General features: G+C 44.5%; 1 non-coding gene across 1 annotated transcript; it reads right to left on the bottom strand.

Moving 5' to 3' along the window:
• Positions 1 to 2,027: 2,027 nt before the first annotated feature.
• Positions 2,028 to 2,100, bottom strand: Trnaa-cgc. Its single transcript has one exon. It is a non-coding gene; the product is annotated as a tRNA-Ala (tRNA).
• Between the last annotated feature and the right edge of the window lie 12,176 nt (positions 2,101 to 14,276).

The following is a 14,276-nucleotide window of genomic DNA, read 5'->3' as shown; positions in this document are numbered from 1 at the left end:
GGTGTGTTTTGTCACGTTTGCAGAGTGCCAATTTAAGTCTGAAGATAGAAAAACGTTCCTTTGCACAGTCACAAGTCCAGTACTTGGGACATGTCATTAGTGCTGAAGGTGTCAAACCAGATCCTCGGTTGACTGAGGCTGTGAGAGATTTTCCCACCCCAACCAATGTAAAAGAGTTACAGTCACTGCTTGGCCTATATAATTACTATCGTCGGTTTGTGAAAGATTACGCCACCATAGCTAAGCCATTAACCAAGTTGTTGAAAAAAGGTGCAGTTTTCCAGTGGTCAGAAGAACGTGAAGTAGCTGTAAAGAAGATTAAAGAAGTTCTAACAATCTCACCTCTGTTAGTCTATCCAGATTTTGAAAAACCTTTTATTCTTGCAACCGATGCCTCAGATTTTGCTCTGGGTGCAGTCCTTAGCCAAGAATATAACGGAGAGGAAAGACCTGTTGGGTATGCCTCCCGCCAGATGAATCAGGCCGAAATAAATTATAGTACTACTGAAAAGGAATTGCTTGCACTTATGTTCGGGGTAAACTATTTTAAATGTTATTTGTATGGCAGAAAGTTCACCGTAATAACAGATCACGCGGCATTAACTTGGATGTTGAATCTGAAAGACTCTAGCAGTCGTTTAACTAGATGGGCTTTAAAACTTCCCGATGACTGCGAGGTTAAGCATAAACCTGGTAGACTGCATTCTAATGCTGACTCCCTGACTGCCATGATAGTTTGCAAGCATGCCATAATGGGCGAAGAGCAACAAATGCAAGGATAGCTGCACGGTATTGGTGGAAAAACAGAAAGAAAGATGTTCAAAAGTATATTCAAAATTGTTTACCTTGCGCTCAAAGAGCACCCCTTCCTAGGACCAAAATACCTTTACAAAGCCTTCCAGAGGCGACGAGAACATTTCAGAATATTGCTCTCGATCTCGTCGGTCCTTTTCCACAAAGCAATCAAAACAATAAATATATCCTGTCCATTATGGACCACTTTTCTCGATACCTTGTTATGGTACCTCTCGCTGATATGACAGCAGAGACAGTTGCTAGAGAATTTGTCAATCACTTAATTTTGCCTTTCGGCAGCCCTGACGCTGTTCTAACAGACCAAGGGACGAACTTTATGTCGGCTTTATTCGTTCAAGTGTGCAAGCTTCTAGGAATCAAAAAGTGGAGAACCACCCCCTTTCATCCAAAGGCAAATGGCCGCCTGGAACGTGTCCACAGGACAATTAAGAAAATGTTATGTTACTATGTAAACAGAACGCATTCAGATTGGGACCGTTATATCAATATAGTCGCTTCAGCCTATAATAGCCGTATCCATGAGTCAACAGGCTATAGTCCTTATGAGATAGTTTTTGGCAAACCTATGAACTCTCCTTTTGAATTGGACAAATTGCTGCCAGGTGTGGACATAACTGAAGTCAAGAGGTTAGCTCGCCGTTTCAAGTCAATTTGGAAACAAGTTCAAACCAATAATTCCAAAGCCACCCAAAAACAATTACAGCGGAGTAATAAGAATGCAGTAATCCCCCTTTACAAGCCTGGAGATTTAATCTTGTTGCATAACCCAACAGTAAGACGAGGCAGAACAAAGAAGTTTGCACCTCAATATGAGGGACCGTACCCTATCATTCGGTTAACCTCTCCAGTAAATGCTGAAATCCAGTTGCCAGATAGATTAGTGATAGTACATTTTGATCGTCTGAAACCCTTTTATGGAAAAGCACCTTCCATTCTGACAGTTTTGCCTGATCCATCGCCTAGTAGTGTATCAACTATGCCAGGACCTACAGTGACTAAAGTAAAGAAAAAGAAGGTAAAACCTTTACCTGCCAGACCTAGGTTAGGTTAGTGTTGTTTTAACGTCCCGTCGACAACGAGGTCATTAGAGACGGAGCGCAAGCTCGGGTTAGGGAAGGATGGGGAAGGAAATCGGCCGTGCCCTTTCAAAGGAACCATCCCGGCATTTGCCTGAAACGATTTAGGGAAATCACGGAAAACCTAAATCAGGTTGGCTGGAGACGGGATTAAACCGTCGTCCTCCCGAATGCGAGTCCAGTGCGCTAACCACTGCGCCACCCCGCTCGGTCTGCCAGACCTAGATATTCCTTAAGAAACAAGCATCCTTATGCATTGAGGTCAAGAGACTAAGTTCGTATCTTGTTTTGTAGTGTATCAAGCGTAGCTGTTACATCATATTCATTTGAAGTTTCATGTAGTACTTGTTCAGTTACATGCGCTGCTGCAGCCTTAAGTGTAGCTTACTAATATGTAAGTGCAAAATGTAGAGTAAGTAGCGAGCAAGCAAAGTGCTGGAAGTATGGGTTGGAACGGCAGTATAATTATATTCGATGAGGAGATATCTGCTCAAATAGTGCGATAAGTTGTCACAAGGGCTCCTAACCACTTCCTGAATCGAAAAAGTAATTGTCAAATAATACGAGACTATCATGAACCTACACTAACACGAGTTTAAAACTCAATCCTGGGATATTAGATCAGTTATAGCCACTGCTTGTATTTTCCATGTAATTAAATTCTCCAGAGCTTAAGATAGCGGAATGATTACAACTGCCCACATTTTTTGCAGTTCCTGTGTATCACACTGGAGGATATCAGACCCAATGCTTGTAATCGCTGGGTCACTGTCATACTAGCTTCATCTGCCTCGTTGTAAATATCACACCACATCTCTCTCTCTGTTTCCCACCGTGAGAGTGCAGATCCATTCTGGAACTATGGAGATTACCCCAGCGTTTAATCTATGTAGCAATAAGGTAACAGGACGAGTATAGTGAGGTTTTGGAATCATTTATCATCGAAAGAAATAATTACACAGAACATACAAACCTAACATTCAGCCTGGAAGGACACAGCAATATTAATGATATTTCTTTTCACACGTAGCACTGTCCATCTACACCTATGCAAAGTACGTATGACTATTAGTAACAAAATACACTTACTAGTGCCACTGTAATGAAAGAGAGCTGGTAGCTGCACCGAAGTTTTAGCGCGTCATATGCCTACACTGAAATGCTGGAGAGTATGACAAAGAACGTTGAACGGTAAGTGTTCTGTGAAGAGGAGTGATCTGTGTTATGGTACCTGGTTATGGGAACTACACTTGTAGTATTTATGCCATTCATCCTCCATACGACAGTACTGGTAACTTCCCTTTTGAATATCGCTGCAATAGCTATTAACCACAAATCATTTTGCCTAATGCTCAAATAAAGTACACTTTTTCATAATGTCTGCCGACGTACACAACACAGATTACTATCTTTTAAGAGGAACTTTTATTGATTGCCTAGCAGAAGCTAGTGAAAACTTTTCCCAGGTTACAAACCGAGTGAATATTCCATGTAAATTCTTCAATACTATGCGATAAAAAAGTAACTTATTTAGTCAAAGTTCACATAGAAAGATACTGGCACTACTACGTAATTGGTAGAGGACACAATCATTTCTAATGTATTGTATCTCAGTTCGTATAGCGCCCAATAATATTTTTCCGCTATTTTGGAAAACAGGGATCAAAAGTTTTTGTGCTCCACCGTTAAAGAGACTATTGGTATTCGCGGTTGCAAGTTAAAGGAAGTAGTGCCGCTCTTGGGCGTCTTCGGGCGTACTCCTTCGCCATACACATTCAGGAATTGGCGGATATACATAGCTTAGTGTAGCCGGCCACTACGATGTGCATTTCTGTATCCAACCTGGCTATGTACGGAAGGGAGCTGGGCTCGGAATCGTCCGATAGAGAGCACTACTTTAAGAAGAATAGAATCAGAATCGTAGTTAGATGGTGGTGGTTAGTGTTTAACGTCCCGTCGACAACGAGGTCATTAGAGACGGAGCGCAAGCTCGGGTTAGGGAAGGATTGGGAAGGAAATCGGCCGTGCCCTTTCAAAGGAACCATCTCGGCATTCGCCTGAAACGATTTAGGGAAATCACGGAAAACCTAAATCAGGATGGCCGGAGACGGGATTGAACCGTCGTCCTCCCGAATGCGAGTCCAGTGTGCTAACCACTGCGCCACCTCGCTCGATAATCGTAGTTAGAGTTGAAGTATTGAGTATCGCAACTTCACTGGTTTGGCATAGACAAACATTAGTGTACTGAAGTCATTCACCCACATAGTGACAAATAACAGGCCACGCCATCGCAGGCAAAAACAAAACATAACTAAGCGTACGAAGAAGCGCACGGCTGACTGATGGAGCGTCCTTGCTGGAGGCGCCAGAGCAGCGCATTCCGTTAGATACGCAGCCGCACGCACACCCACACACCAGTATACACTACGTCGAATGAATTACGTCGAATGAATCACTGCGCCACATTTTGTCATTTGTTACGTCATCTAATAAACCACACACGTCCTAGTTGATGAATTACACTACTACACGAAGTATCTTGTACCTACCCAAACGCAAATTACATAAAACACACTAGTAAACGAAATTATTCCTACCTTATCTACAGCCTTGTAACTAATTCACACTCTTATGCTGTCTTAAATGCAACCTAGGGCGTTCAATAAGAACGTATGAGAATTACAGGATACACAACTGCCGTGATACGACATGAAACGGGTTCTGCACTACTAGTGTAAATACGTCTCACATATACACATTTGCGGTCTTCTACAATGCTGATAATCATATTTATTAGCTAATGAAGAATGGAACACTATTAGCTTTCATACAAGTGATCATTATAGAAGGCTAAATCAGAGAATTATTCACTGTTTACATACGACACACATAAAATTATGTCTTACTGATCGCAACAGCGGCTCACCGAGCAGACGCCACAGGTAAGTCATGGATCGTCGAGATGTCGCCGTGGTGCTACAGTACGTGCTCAGGTAAGTCTCCAGGATTAGGGAGATACATGATAGAAAGAGGATAGGGCATGACACACACCTACTGACAAGATAGAGACAGAGTTAATGACAGCTGGTCTGCATAATTACTCATGCAAGTCTATACTTAGAGTCAAGCTCAATAGGGTATGCATACTTTACCATAGCAGAGTAACTGGATTTAAAGAAAGAACCACTTATTAGAGAGTGTGGCAGGGGTTATAGGTGGTACAAAACAAGTGAGAGAATCTCATCATTTCACTGCCACGCTTTTATTACAATTTAACACCTCAATGAATTACATTTGACCCACATCACCACAGTCCCACTCGCTCCTATTTGCTATTACCGTCATTTACGCACTTTGTACCGATCACACCACCTTGCATTACAAGTAATGTTTTCACACACCCAGTAATGGATGCCCTTAGTATTAATAGCCATGGGCCATGACAGTCTCCTTTCAAGTGACGTAATTCGTCCGGAGTTAAATGTCTTAATGCCAACTCGTAGCAGATTGCACATCTATTAGTCCTGAGACGACTATACTGCCTTCCAGTCGCTTTGCAATGCTTACTCACTGATCTAAGTCCTAAGCTAATTTATGCTGTGTATTTCATTTTATTGTTTTGTATTATTTTATTGTGCTGCTAATTGCATTATGCCTCATGTCAGTTTATTATGTTCTATGTGTGCATTTTTTTGTCATTTTATGTTGTATACCTTCAGTTTGTATACGCAGGGAACACGGGGCCATCTCTCAACCCTCCTCCTCCCCTCACTGTGTTATGAGATAGTTACTTACTATTATCTTTCTTTTATGAATCAAATAGCACCCTGCTACCTTGCATAACAAGGAGCGGCTCCGCGATAAAGACTAATACACCTGTTTGTCTGTGGGAATGTCTCGCTGCCACCGCAGCGATGGAAGACTATCTGGCACAGTCACTGGCGTGTCAGATTGATAGGTTGGACTCAGTAAATTGTGGGAACTACTCAGGAATGGGCTCAAGCGCTACGCAGTAATTGGCCAAGGGTAAAGGAACGCCTGCGGAGTTGGCCTGAATCCCAACTGGCTAGTTCAGCGAGAGACAGATTCGCACTCACAATGGCCAACGAGTAATAGGGACAACTATTTCGTTGGCTCGGTTTTTTCACGCTACTGACAACACGCGACATGCTGGTATCCGTGCTGCCGAATCGGTGGATACCTGCAGTCGCCTGTGATTGCAGTTAATTTTTGAAGCCCTCCCCTTTTATTACTTAATCTACTGCCGAGCCCTCAGATCTATCCTGTCTTTCTTCTTTTGTTAATGGGTATGCAGTGGTACTGTAAATTACTCCAACAATACCGGTCCTATCCGTCTTTCCAGCCATTTTTCTCATCGAGGTATCGCTCCTCCCTTGTTGCAGTGTCCATGTTTAAGCTATTCTCCGACGATCTATCGTGAAGTGAGAATCGTGTCTCTGCTATCTAGCCAAGCGAAGAGTCAGTGTCCTTCAACAGTAGGCGAAAACCTGCGTTGGAAATTTTTAAAGACGTAACTACGGGCATTACTTGGTTGTTCTTAAGGAGAGCTATGTCCCTCCCTTAAAGTACATAAATACAATCATCGTGTTCGCATTTTCACTTTTCCTTGCTGCTCGTAACTTTTCGTGACACTAAACACAAGTGCGACGCTTAATTTGCGTCGTAGCAACGATACGATACGTACTTGGAAGAGCCACCACACAGTTCTTAGTGCCAACATAAATTATCTCTTAGCGTAACTCGCTAAACTAAGTACGCCAATACTCGGTCGTGTAAGAGGGAAGTTTTATTCCCCGCGCGTACTACTGTGAAGCAGTGCAGCACGCAACACACGTGTGCGTACGGGCACGAGCTGCCTATTAGCAGCCACGCGCGTGCGTATTGTAACCGGTAAACTTTACTGTTCAGCTACGCTTCACCTCTCAGAATCTTTATCCACAGAATGGACAGTAAGTCACTCTGAGATTTAAAATTCTATACATTATTACAATGTTGATCCGCCTTTTCTTGTACTACAGTCATTACATACTGCGTTATTTCGCTGCCTTCTTAGAACCCGAGTATTACGCTAGATGTTGGCACATTTCTCCAACAGTCACGTCTGCGAATCTCAAGTTTTCATAGAAGTAAAGAGCTGAAGTATCTGTCTTGTTAAGCTGCTGTTCCCAATTTGCCTGAAGCAATCGGGGTGTAGTCACCACTTCAGTCATGCTGTTAATTGCTTAATGCCTTGATATCATAACGAGTATGGTCCTTGGTTGTTGCCAATGCTTCTCACGTAACCATCTCTCCGCAAATGCTTGCTATTTCATCCTTTTCTGCCATGCTCTGCCTTACTTTTACCTGATGCCAGGAAACATTTTGTTATCCTGGTAAATATGCACTGCTTTGCTTAATTCACGAATCTCGACCACTGAATAACAGCAGTAGCAAGTCCTTCTTCAAGTTAGTTACTACTCAGTCCATCTGGCAATCGCAACCTTGTACACCAGAATCTCTTTCACGGCCGCTATCATCGGTTTTGCCTCTCATTACCTCTGGTGCTTATATGATGATGAAGTCCCATCTCGCTTTGGCAACCCATAGCGAAGAATAGCCACATATTGTCAGACATAGTGTAGGAACTACATGTTATCGCTTCATGAACGCACGCATAACGTTCCTTACACATTCAGACACCTCATCCACATGATACGTATACAGTCATACTCACCCCACCCTGAAAGGGAGAGTATAAACTCTACTACAGGAGATGTATTAAAAGGGTTCAACTGCACTTGTTTTGTTTGCATTTCTGGCGGTTAAACCCTCTGTCTGGTTATCGCTTTTGCATCTACTCACTTTATTTGGAGAGCATTATTCTTTAAATACTTCTCACAGGGAAAACCTGTTACAGTTCGCGCAGAAAACGCTTTTCAACGTAGTGCGCAATGTGTTTAGGGTAGCTGCAACGATCTGAACAGTCACCCCGGAGCGGTGGTCTAGCGGTTCTAGGCGCTCAGTCCGGAGCCGCGCGACTGCTACGGTCGCAGGTTCGAATCCTGCCTCGGCCATGGGTGTGTGTGATGTCCTTAGGTTAGTTAGGTTTAAGTAGTTCTAAGTTCTAGGGGACTGATGACCATAGATGTTAAGTCCCATAGTGCTCAGAGCCATTTAGTCACCCCGGAAATAAAAACTCCGTAGATATAGGGCCTACAGAACTTTCTGAAAATTGTTATCACTTACAAAATGTAACTACCGCCATTCTCTACCTGTGTGTAACCTTCTCTGTAAAGGATACAAGCAGTCATGTACTTTATCACATGGTTAAGTGCTTCCATCAACCGTTTATCAGCATCTAGCGGCTAAGAAACCTTCTACCTCAACAGATTGGCTCTCATTGATATCGCACCAATATTCTGGGTGAAGATCCATAAATATCTATATACACTCCTGGAAATTGAAATAAGAACACCGTGAATTCATTGTCCCAGGAAGGGGAAACTTTATTGACACATTCCTGGGGTCAGATACATCACGTGATCACACCGACAGAACCACAGGCACATGGACACAGGCAACAGAGCATGCACAATGTCGGCACTAGTACAGTGTATATCCACCTTTCGCAGCAATGCAGGCTGCTATTCTCCCATGGAGACGATCGTAGAGATGCTGGATGTAGTCCTGTGGAACGGCTTGCCATGCCATTTCCACCTGGCGCCTCAGTTGGACCAGCGTTCGTGCTGGACGTGCAGACCGCGTGAGACGACGCTTCATCCAGTCCCAAACATGCTCAATGGGGGACAGATCCGGAGATCTTGCTGGCCAGGGTAGTTGACTTACACCTTCTAGAGCACGTTGGGTGGCACGGGATACATGCGGACGTGCATTGTCCTGTTGGAACAGCAAGTTCCCTTGCCGGTCTAGGAATGGTAGAACGATGGGTTCGACGACGGTTTGGATGTACCGTGCACTATTCAGTGTCCCCTCGACGATCACCAGTGGTGTACGGCCAGTGTAGGAGATCGCTCCCCACACCATGATGCCGGGTGTTGGCCCTGTGTGCCTCGGTCGTATGCAGTCCTGATTGTGGCGCTCACCTGCACGGCGCCAAACACGCATACGACCATCATTGGCACCAAGGCAGAAGCGACTCTCATTGCTGAAGACGACACGTCTCCATTCGTCCCTCCATTCACGCCTGTCGCGACACCACTGGAGGCGGGCTGCACGATGTTGGGGCGTGAGCGGAAGACTGCCTAACGGTGTGCGGGACCGTAGCCCAGCTTCATGGAGACGGTTGCGAATGGTCCTCGCCGATACCCCAGGAGCAACAGTGTCCCTAATTTGCCGGGAAGTGGCGGTGCGGTCCCCTACGGCACTGCGTAGGATCCTACGGTCTTGGCGTGCATCCGTGCGTCGCTGCGGTCCGGTCCCAGGTCGACGGGCACGTGCACCTTCCGCCGACCACTGGCGACAACATCGATGTACTGTGGAGACCTCACGCCCCACGTGTTGAGCAATTCGGCGGTACGTCTACCCGGCCTCTCGCATGCCCACTATACGCCCTCGCTCAAAGTCCGTCAACTGCACATACGGTTCACGTCCACGCTGTCGCGGCATGCTACCAGTGTTAAAGACTGCGATGGAGCTCCGTATTCCACGGCAAACTGGCTGACACCGACGGCGGCGGTGCACAAATGCTGCGCAGCTAGCGCCATTCGACGGCCAACACCGCGGTTCCTGGTGTGTCCGCTGTGCCGTGCGTGTGATCATTGCTTGTACAGCGCTCTCGCAGTGTCCGGAGCAAGTATGGTGGGTCTGACACACCGGTGTCAATGTGTTCTATTTTCCATTTCCAGGAGTGTATATAAAACAAAAACACACACAAATAACACGTAGGCGCTGCTGATCCCCTTCAGTCACACTTCTTACATAGCCGCGGGCTTATTCCGCTGACTAATTCACTCAGTCAGATTGTGAAATTGCCGTGTCAGTCTTCTACACGTGATCGCTGACTATAGGTACTTGTCAGCAATGCTGACAACCCTGTTTTGGCTACTTGCTATTGTATAAAGACCCGTGACCGCTCACTTACTGGCCAGTTCAGTATTAACAGTGAAGTTGCATCCGCCTCATCGGAACATACTACTCTCCGACTCCGTTGCACGGTAAATATTAACCAAACACTATTACGCACTACTGTGATACATTCTGTCGTCGTTACTACATACAGTCGCATAGAGATATTCTCACGCCTTCTCTCTCTTCTGAATGCGGGACACTACTACACTCTGTCGTTTCATCGGCCACTTCGGCGGTGTCACTCATAATCTATTGGAGTTGTTGATTAACTACCAGGAGAATATCGACGATACATTACACCATGAGATGCTGTGCTTTGTTGATTCTTTTTACAGGAGCTGTCAGTCTCCCACCCTTTAGTAATCTTCCGTCATCGTCAGGCATCATGTTTGAACGACTGAACAACTTGCTATTTACCCCCCATCAAGCGGTAATACGTGCCGATATACAACTAACCTCCATTAAGGAAGAAGAGCTAGCTTTACAACAACTTATCAATCGCCTATTGGCCTGAGAACCTTTACTTGAACAATCAGGGCAGACTTCCACCTTACGCACTCTGTGGAATTTAAAACAAGCACTGCTGAACACTCAAGAACAACTACGAAGCATCTTCGACACTGTGCCCCTAACTCGGGTTAAGAGAGCCTTGTTTAATGCCGGAGGTGCGATACTCAAAACTATCTTTGGTACCCCCGACCGTGCTGACGCTAACCGCTGGGACCAAACCCTTCGCCAAGTAACTTTTACTACTAACCAAAATCGGGACGTACTGGTCCGCCAGCAATTACGCCTCACCCATATTGAAGACAGTTTATTAGCTGCTACTAGGCAAATTCGTGTCGTGGCAACTGACCTTGTACACCGGTACGAAACATTTAGGAGTCTTATGCAACGGGACCTTGAGTTTTTACATCATACCATAACTAATGTGACCTACACTTTGGAGATAACGAGAGCGCTACAGATCTTACTATACAACACCCATGCCATTCAGTTACATATTAACACCTTCCATACTATTACTCTGCTAGGACTACAGCATAAGCTTAGCCCTACTTTAATGCCTGCAGAACTGTTCCTGCAAACTCTGGCTAATGTTTCGTTTCATCTGGCATCACCAATGCAAATGCCTTACCCCGTATGGGAATCTTCGCTACCCCTTTATTATGCGGCAGCTACAGTACATCTTGTGCGAACTTCTCAAGGACTGTGCGCCCAGATTTCTCTACCTATCATATGCGCCAACTGTGAGTTTGAATGCTGCGGACTACACACCTTTCCGGTTACTTGGGTTGCCCTACGAAAGCAAGTGACTTGGCAAACTAATGGTATCTTAGCTATTAACAAAGATCGCCAAAGACATTCTGTCATGCAGCTGCCTGACCTCCATCAGTGCCTTCACACTAATTATGTGTTCAAACTTATCCATTCATACTGGCACTAAGGACTGTGAAGTGGCCTTGTTTTTAGAGGAAACAAACCCCCCCCCTCCCCCCCCCCCCCCACTGTCCTCGTATGTTATCGACCTTGCGTGAGCCTTGGTTTAAACCAGTAGGGGATAGTTTATTATATTTTGTACCTCAGACATCTACAATTGCTTTAATATGCTATGACCATGTTTTCGTGTCTCGGACGTATTGTTTCGCACTAGAAAACAGTGGATTACTGTTCAACATGTCCACCTGTGATTTAATAACACCTACTGTCAAACTGTCAGCACACCTAACACAAGTGAAAAATTTGAGCCTCAGACCCCTTTTACTTTATTTACCTGAGGTACCAGTGGTACTACCATCAGCCAATAATGTACCCAGGCTACCCAACGAGTCCGATGCTCGATTACTTCAGTCAACTGACGAATTACTATCTCACGAAAAGGGCCAAATCGCCCTGGATCGAGCTGTTGCTCACATAGCTACCTGGCGGACACAGAAACAATTGTATACGGTTACTCTGCCTAGTGCCATGACTGTTCCAACCCTGATTGTCGCAGGAGCCGTTCTCTGGTGCCTGTATAAGAAAGGATATTGTAAACACATTAAGTCAACACAACCAACTGTCCCCGAGGCACAGCCCAAGCGTGAATTTCGACAAGAGTAATGTCAGGCATGGTCTACCATTGTGAAATACACTCTTTAACTGAAATAAAGTTTGTATTGTCTAATGTTCATTTACTATTACTGTTATCATGTATCAATGTATCTAATCATGTAAACTATTGGGTAAAGATACTAGAGATGACCACTGAATGTAGGAAACCTTAGTTTATTTGCTACTGAAGCCCACCCCTGCAAACTTTACTGATACAATCCCTGGGGGAGTGTTTCAGTACCTGCCTACACAATAAGCAGCTGCCACCATGTCCCTCCTTCCCGCCGTCCCCACCTGAGGGAACGACAGTGTATCCAACGCTGCGCGGCGCCCTGTGTCAACGCCACCAGGTGGCGTTGCCTGTGCTGCCTCGCTCTCCGTCAGTGGCACATGGGCCACCCCATCACAGCGGTCTTCTGACCCAAGGATTCTCACTCTGTTTATTTTTCAATGATTGTCTATATTATATGTGAAAGATATACCATCAACAGTTAGAACTTTGTGTTTAACCAACTGCAATCAGTGCCCCTACACAGAAGCAAATGCCTTTTATGTCACATATGAACATGTTTTGACTTTCTATTATCGGTATATGAAGCAATTTTTCAGGTTGTTAGTGTTTCAATAAGTCTTTAATTATTATTTTGAAGCTATTGACCATAGAAACTACCTCTCAGTTTGAGAATTTCAATACTTTACCTAATTATTTACTATCTTCATATTCTGTTTATGTTAACTATGTTTGTCAACTGAATACTTTTATTTTATAGAACTAACTAATTTGTTACAATTACTACCTTCATATTTTAGTTTATATTCTGAAACTGATTCCACTATGTAACAACGAGTTTAACGTTTGCCAAATAACACAAACAATTACACATTTCTAGAGGCGCCTGTAACCTTCAAAAGATCAGTGCTGATTCAGTTCGGCCAGCATCTACACTTCTGCTACACCGAGTTTAGCGTTGCAAGTATATATAAGTAACAGAATTTGTAATACTTCATTCCAATGTTGTGAAACTTTTGACATACTTTTAACTTTTTGTGCTAAGATTTGCATTCTGATACAGTAATGATGATGGGAAATTATCGTATTGAATTACGTGTGAAGAGATCAATGTCTCTAAATGTTTTATGATTTTGATCAACAATCTTCCTGTATAATATCGTTTTTTTAAAAAAAAGGACTTTCTTTTTATGTTGTTGTAAAACCACTCCAGTATACATAGATGTTTTTGTAAAACTTAGATTCACCCCACCCCCATTTTTGCAAATATTAGCACACCCGACCAAGGGAGCAAATTGTTTTCTTTTATCAACGAGCAACAACTAATTTTCACCATGAAAAGTCGCTCCCGCGGAAGGGGAAGGAGATATACAGGTGCCGACAGATTGAGTACGGGTGTCCTTTATTTTCAATTATAGAAAAGGGAATTTTTTTTTTAAATGCGTGAGCTATGGACGGCAATGGATCTTCACAAAGCCGTGCACGGGCCCTGGGTTGGCGACACATCAGATTTTTCCAGTATGTGCCGCTATCCCACGGCTTGTTCACGTGCTCGACGAACAAACAACCTTTCTGCTGACGGGGTGACGCTTAGGTAAGCGTCGCTTGCCTAGGCAGTTTTCCTACAGCAGCCAATCAGAAAGGTCCAGGAGATCACGTGTGAGCTCCCACAGCACCGAGCTGCGCGAACGAGGCGTGTGGATCGCCCTCTTTTACTGACAGGCCCCGACGAGATCAGAAACATTGGCCAGTAGCCCTCGTGCACTTTTCGAGCCCCGGCTCAATCCGTTTGCGCCTTAGGGCCGCTAAACTCACATAATGTACCTCGGCTAGGTCATCAGTAAATGTTTTCTCAATAAATGGGAGGCAGTTTGCCGACCGGAGTTGCCAATTTTCTTTTTTAGACCCCACTTCCACCTCAGCCACATGCTGACATATACACAAGACATCAGGGAATTTTCCAGCTTGAAACACACAGTTTATAAGATAGGTCAGAGAAGGCACTATAATATCAATTATATGTTTCAGCATGTAATTTGAGAAGCAATAGACACTTTACAGAATGAGGTAGGAGACGAGCTACTGGAGGAAGAAAAGCTGAGAGGATGGGGCGTGAGTTGTGCTAGGGTAGAGCACTTGCCCACAAGAGGCAAAGGTCCCGAGTTCGAGTCTCGGTCCGGCAGGAAGTTTCA

Source organism: Schistocerca americana, chromosome X (assembly GCF_021461395.2).
Source record: "Schistocerca americana isolate TAMUIC-IGC-003095 chromosome X, iqSchAmer2.1, whole genome shotgun sequence".
Classification (NCBI taxonomy): domain Eukaryota; kingdom Metazoa; phylum Arthropoda; class Insecta; order Orthoptera; family Acrididae; genus Schistocerca; species Schistocerca americana.
Note: the sequence above shows the minus strand (reverse complement) of the source record. Positions and strands in the feature narration are given on the sequence as shown.